The sequence below is a fragment of the Vicugna pacos genome, chromosome 4 (genome assembly GCF_048564905.1).
Source record: "Vicugna pacos chromosome 4, VicPac4, whole genome shotgun sequence".
Taxonomy (NCBI): Eukaryota; Metazoa; Chordata; class Mammalia; order Artiodactyla; family Camelidae; genus Vicugna; species Vicugna pacos.
In genome coordinates, this window is record NC_132990.1 from 10,161,639 (window position 1) to 10,167,152 (window position 5,514).

The 5,514-nt window shown below is 41.4% G+C and overlaps 1 pseudogene; it reads left to right on the forward strand.

Moving 5' to 3' along the window:
* Positions 1 to 3,417: 3,417 nt before the first annotated feature.
* Positions 3,418 to 3,758, forward strand: LOC140695808 (eukaryotic translation initiation factor 1 pseudogene; annotated as a pseudogene).
* Positions 3,759 to 5,514: the final 1,756 nt, after the last annotated feature.

Here is a 5,514-nt window from a genome sequence, read left to right on the forward strand (position 1 = left end):
CAGTATCTCATAGTAATCTGTAATGAAAAAATATGAAAACGAATATATGTACGTAAATGTACGACTGAACTATTGTGCTGTACACCAGAAATCGACACAACATTGTAAATTGACTATACTTACTGACTATATTTCAAAAAAAACCCCAGACAATTAACAGTTCCCTGTTTAAACATTATTTCTGAGTCTTGTCTGCCTATTGGCACCATCCCGGAGCTTTAAAAACACTGATACCAGATCCCACTCACCCACAGCAATTCTGATTTATTTGGTCTGGGGCACGGTCCTCCAATAATTCTAAGGGCAGCAGTGTTTGTGAGTCACTAAACTAAAATGTGTTCCCCTTTCTCTAATACTTTCTTTAGGAGCAGTTTGAATCTTTTGCAGTCTGTATGCCTCTACTCTGACATTTTGGTTCTGATTTCTTCCTTCTCTATTTAGTTTGTCTTCCAGAACATCTCAACCATAACCACCCACTTCAGTAATTCTCTCTCTTGCTGTGGCTTAACCAGTATGCTTTTCTTTATTTGATTTTCATTCTTCAGTTGTTCCTATTCTAATAGGAAGACTGGAGCAATCCAAGAAGTTGCTGTATTTTCTTTATCATAAGGATCCCATGTCTCTTCACTTGGTAGCGAACAAAATCTTCTCTTCTTCAGATGAAGCTTAATTTGGATCCACAATCTAAAGCCAGTTTCAACCCAAATGGTTGGGTGATTCTTAGGCCTCTGGGCAAATTTCATGAATTAAGATTATTTTCCCTATAGTCTTCTTCTGATTCCTGAATGAGATATGGATTTAGGCCTGTGGGCCAATCCCTTACTGTCTACCCAGACCTGGTACTAACATTCTAGCTGGACCCTTACTAGTGCCCTGTAGAATGCTGGTGCACAACACATCTGTCTGTGAAATGGTAAAATAAAATACTTTGCCTATCCGTCAGTGCTTTAGGAAGGCTCACCCTACTACAACACGGTACTCAACATGAAGCCAAGCCACGCATGTGGAATTCAAGGGCAGACTGCAGCAGCCTCCGTGTGAGGCCCCCGTGGCCGAGCTCTGGGCACGTTGCTACGGCCTGGTGCCTGCAGCGCAGCCCGTGCGAAAGACGCACTTACCTGTAGTTGGAGCCATCGTGAGCCTTGATGACCTGACAGGGTTCAAGCCCTGAGTGATGATCACGTGCTAAAGGCTAAATTTTAAAGCCATCAGTTCAGAATCTATCAGCAGAAAACAAACAAACAGACAAACAAAAAACCTAGCAAAACAAAGTAAACCAAAACCCCCCAAACAAACAAACAAACACCCCTCCAAGCCCCATGGCACAGTGTGGGCTGTGAAACCAGGTGTCTAGAAATAACCTCTCAGGCCACAGCATATGCCTCACCCTCCAGGTATTGTTTTACTCTCCGAGTTGCACTCTTTGTCTGTTTCTCCTGGTCCTTGGACCAGGGCATTAGAAGGATAGCTAACATTTCCTTTATCCACTCAATTAGAGACAAAGGAATCAGACAGAAGGAGATCAAAACACCAACTCGTTACTAATAGGGCTTTTGGAAAATCTGAATTAGCTGTATGACAGTCATGTTCTTTTTAATGCTGCATCCCAGAATTGATAGGTTCATCTAATCACAGACAACTTAAAAAAGGCACAGGCAACTCTTGAGGAGCGAAGCAGTCGGCTTCCGCAAGACAGAAGAGCAGACCACGCCCTGTGCTTCCCGAAGCCTGGCTGGTCCAACTTAGGTTTTATCTCAAATTCATCAATTATGTTGTCACTCTTTCAAGGACAGCTCACTAACAGCAGTCCCTCAATATGAGAACAGGAAACCAGCGGGGAGGAGGCTCCCCCCAGCAGAGGAGAGCACAGTGGACACAAATGCCCGTTACACCCGCAAGGGTGAGTGACAGCATGACAACAAACTCCGCTGCCTTGGTTCTGAGGAAGAAAGAAGGACTCGTGATTATTACCATGAAAAAGACAACTCTTGCATTAGATCTTAGAGGGTAGGAGACACAGCACAAAACAGGGGAGTTGTAGAGGCTCCCATGGCAGAAACATTGCAAGAGAGTAGGACAGAAAAGTTGAAGAGGAAGTGAGTCGTCTCAGTTCTATCATCACTGCTTTCCTTCATGGAACTACGTGAATCCGTGTTCACCACATACCTCTGAAAAGAAGCACAGATTACCTTTAACGCACACATGTTAAACCTTGTAAACATGTAATTGGGAAAAACACCATCATCGCATGGCTCTTCGATGATATTAAAATCTTTTAGACAGCACACACTCAAAGATAGTACAATGGTAGCCCTCCTTACAATCTTTAGTTAGCTAGCTGTCAGGAAAATAAAGAAATCTATTTATTATGCAAATTTAATTCATTAAAAATTCATCTCAAGTGAGAGTCGGGAGTGAGCACAGTAGAATGCTAATAATCTTTAAAGGTAATGCATTCGGATAATGACTCTCACTGTCAGGTCCTGCCTGGATCTTGGGCTCCGCTGCTCTGTGCTTCCCATAGCCGAAACGTCTGGCTGCAGCCTGTGGGATACCACTTAACCAAATCTTTGTGACTTAAAATGGAGGTGGCCACATGGGTAATCAGGCCTGCATGGTTCCCATTCTGATAACTGAGCTTTTGCCTGTCAGTCTCAAAATCTGGCTTCCACGTAGGACCTGGGCTTCTGAGGGGCGGGGCCTGCTTTCCACTTGTGCATCTTCTCTCCAGGAGCAAGTCACAGTACCTCCGTCAGCCCCATCACTGGTCCTATTTTAAACATGAGAAAACCTCTCACCTCTCAGGGACTGTGGTGAGGATTAAATGAGATGTAATGCACTAGGTAAACCCCTACTGTCCTTCTTCCTCTTCCTAGGCATTTACTGGAGAAGGCCAAATATTATATTTATCATCCCAAGGATCTAGGTCACTTGGTGACAGATCTGTTCAGCCATCTGCTATAGCATTTAGAAGCTCAAAATATACAACCAACGCAGGGCACATCCCAGGCAAACGCACTACAGCTCTCATGTGATGTTGGAGGACCCTCTGAATGGTAACAAGATTCCCCAAGAGGATTTAAGAGCGTGCAGACATTTCTGTGGAGCTAATTACAAAAATGTCTTCTATGAACCATAGATTTGCCTTATCTGGCTGTTTTGTACTATTTTACTCCACTGTATACACACCCAGTGGCTAATTATGTGAACTCTGGCACCTACTAACTGACTGAGTGATGTTTAGCAAGTTACTTATTCTCTCTGAATCTCAGGCAGCTCATTTGAAAATACAATTATAGCCTATATCTCAAAGAATGATTGAAGATAAAATGCGATGATGGATCTAAAGCAGCAGTTCTCAAGCATTTTTGGCCCCAAACTCCTTTAACCCTTAAAAATTACTGGGAATCGTATCATATGTCCACTGTCCAGAACCTCCACTCTTTCGACCCCTTTTCTGATGCAAGTAAGGGTGATGCTCTCTTCCTGCTGGTGCCGAGGATTATATCCATATAAAAATTCAACAGAGAAACGGCAGGAAAACCCTTACTGTTGTCCAAGGGATCTCTGATGATTACAATAAAAAGAAACTAGTGAAGGCATTTAAGAAGAAATTTGCCTGCAATGATACTGTAATTGAGCACCCAGAATACAGAGAAGTGATTCAGCTACAGGGTGACCAGTGCAGGAACATAGGTCAGTTCCTGCTAGAGACTGGACTGGCTAAGGTCGACCAGCTGAAGGTTCATGGGTTTTAAGTGCTTTTGGCTCAGTGAAGCTCAAGTGAGGATTTCCTTGCAGTGAGTGGAATTCCCCTTCTGTCCCTTGTCACAAGTTTAAAAACCTCACAGCTTGTATCATGTAACCATTTGGGGTCTGCTTTTAACTTGGACTAGTGTAACTCCTTCATGCAATAAACTGAAAGCCTAAAAAATAAGCAATAATAAACCCATTACATGTTAACACTAAATGATATATTTTAATTAAAATAAGTCTATCTATTAAACTTTAGTGAGTAGCATTGTATATTTCACCGATGTCTTTGATGCCTCAAAGACAGCTGGATTCTCTTGCATACCTCTGTGTGTGATCTATTGACATATGTTGTTGTGGGTGAAGTACGTGAAGGGAAGGTAGACCCACACAGAAACATAGTTGGAAAAGAGAAGAATGCTCTTAAAGCCTTTTCTAAAGGTTATTATGGGTATGCTCTTTTGATATTCCACCCAAACTCAACAAGTGGTAGTTTGAGAAGACCAGTTGCAGTCTGGAATCTTAAACCACATCAGTGAGCATTCTGTACTACGTAATACTCAGGGTCATTGTCTGCCTTGCACTTGGAATGCATCCTTCACCTATTTAGGACTTTATGCATCGTGTGTGAGTTGGCTGGAAAATTTTGGCTTACTGAGTTGTGCAGGTCTTCCAAATATTGACACATTTATTGACACATAGGATATCCAACAGCAAACAAACAAAATCGCATTTGTTGTACACACCACCTGTTGGATAGGAAGTCTTTAAGTGTTGGAAAGCTGTCAAGCTCATGATGGCAAACACAAGTCTTCAGTACTCTAATTTTCACTTGAAAGTTCAGTTTTTATCAGTGGCCACAAATACTGTTAGTTGTTTTTCTTAAAGTGACAGGTTCACTTTGTTCATTTTCAAGAGAGTATCTGCCACATACCCACGCCTGAAAACCATTGTTTGTGTTCTGGCTATTCATTCAGGTAAAAATGTTGTCCCGTGAATGAGGTGGCACATACAGCTTGCACCTCAATAACCACACGAGTGCTTTTCCTTGAGACAGCCGGAATCCGGAATTCGGTAGATGGCAGATGGACTTTATGTGTACTTCCCATTTAATCATATAGTATATTAAAAAGGTGGGCACTCAAGAGGTAAAATTTAAGAAACCTAATCATGTGTACTGCTTCACTGAAAAACAATCGTCTAAGTGAGGCTGAGTTTTATTTGTAAATTTTTCTTACAAGTGCTTGGCTGTGAAGAGTAATGTTATTAGTGTGCATTTTTATTTTGGTACCAGTGCCTTGATTCATGCTAAGGTTCCATCCATTTTTCCCTGATTAACCTTTTTTTTTTTTAAATTGAAGCACATTCAGTTACAATGTGTCAGTTTCTGGTGTACAGCACAATGTCCCAGTCATGCATATACATACATATATTCCTTTTCATATTCTTTTTCATTAAATGTTATTACAAGATACTGAATACAGTTCCCTGTGCTATACAGAAGAATATTTTTTGAATCTATTTTTATATATAGTGGCTTTCCCTGATTAATCTTACACCATCAGTACAAATGCCAGCACAATAAAGAAGAACATGTAACTTAGCATTATTATGAAAGTAGTTTTGACTTTGTAGAATCCTTGAAAGGGTCTTGAGGCTCCTAGAGGTCCTTGTGCCAGACTTTGAACAGCTAATACCTGCTTTAGATATTACCTGGCCTAATACAGAGCAGGCCCTCAGTAAGGAACATCAATTCTGTTA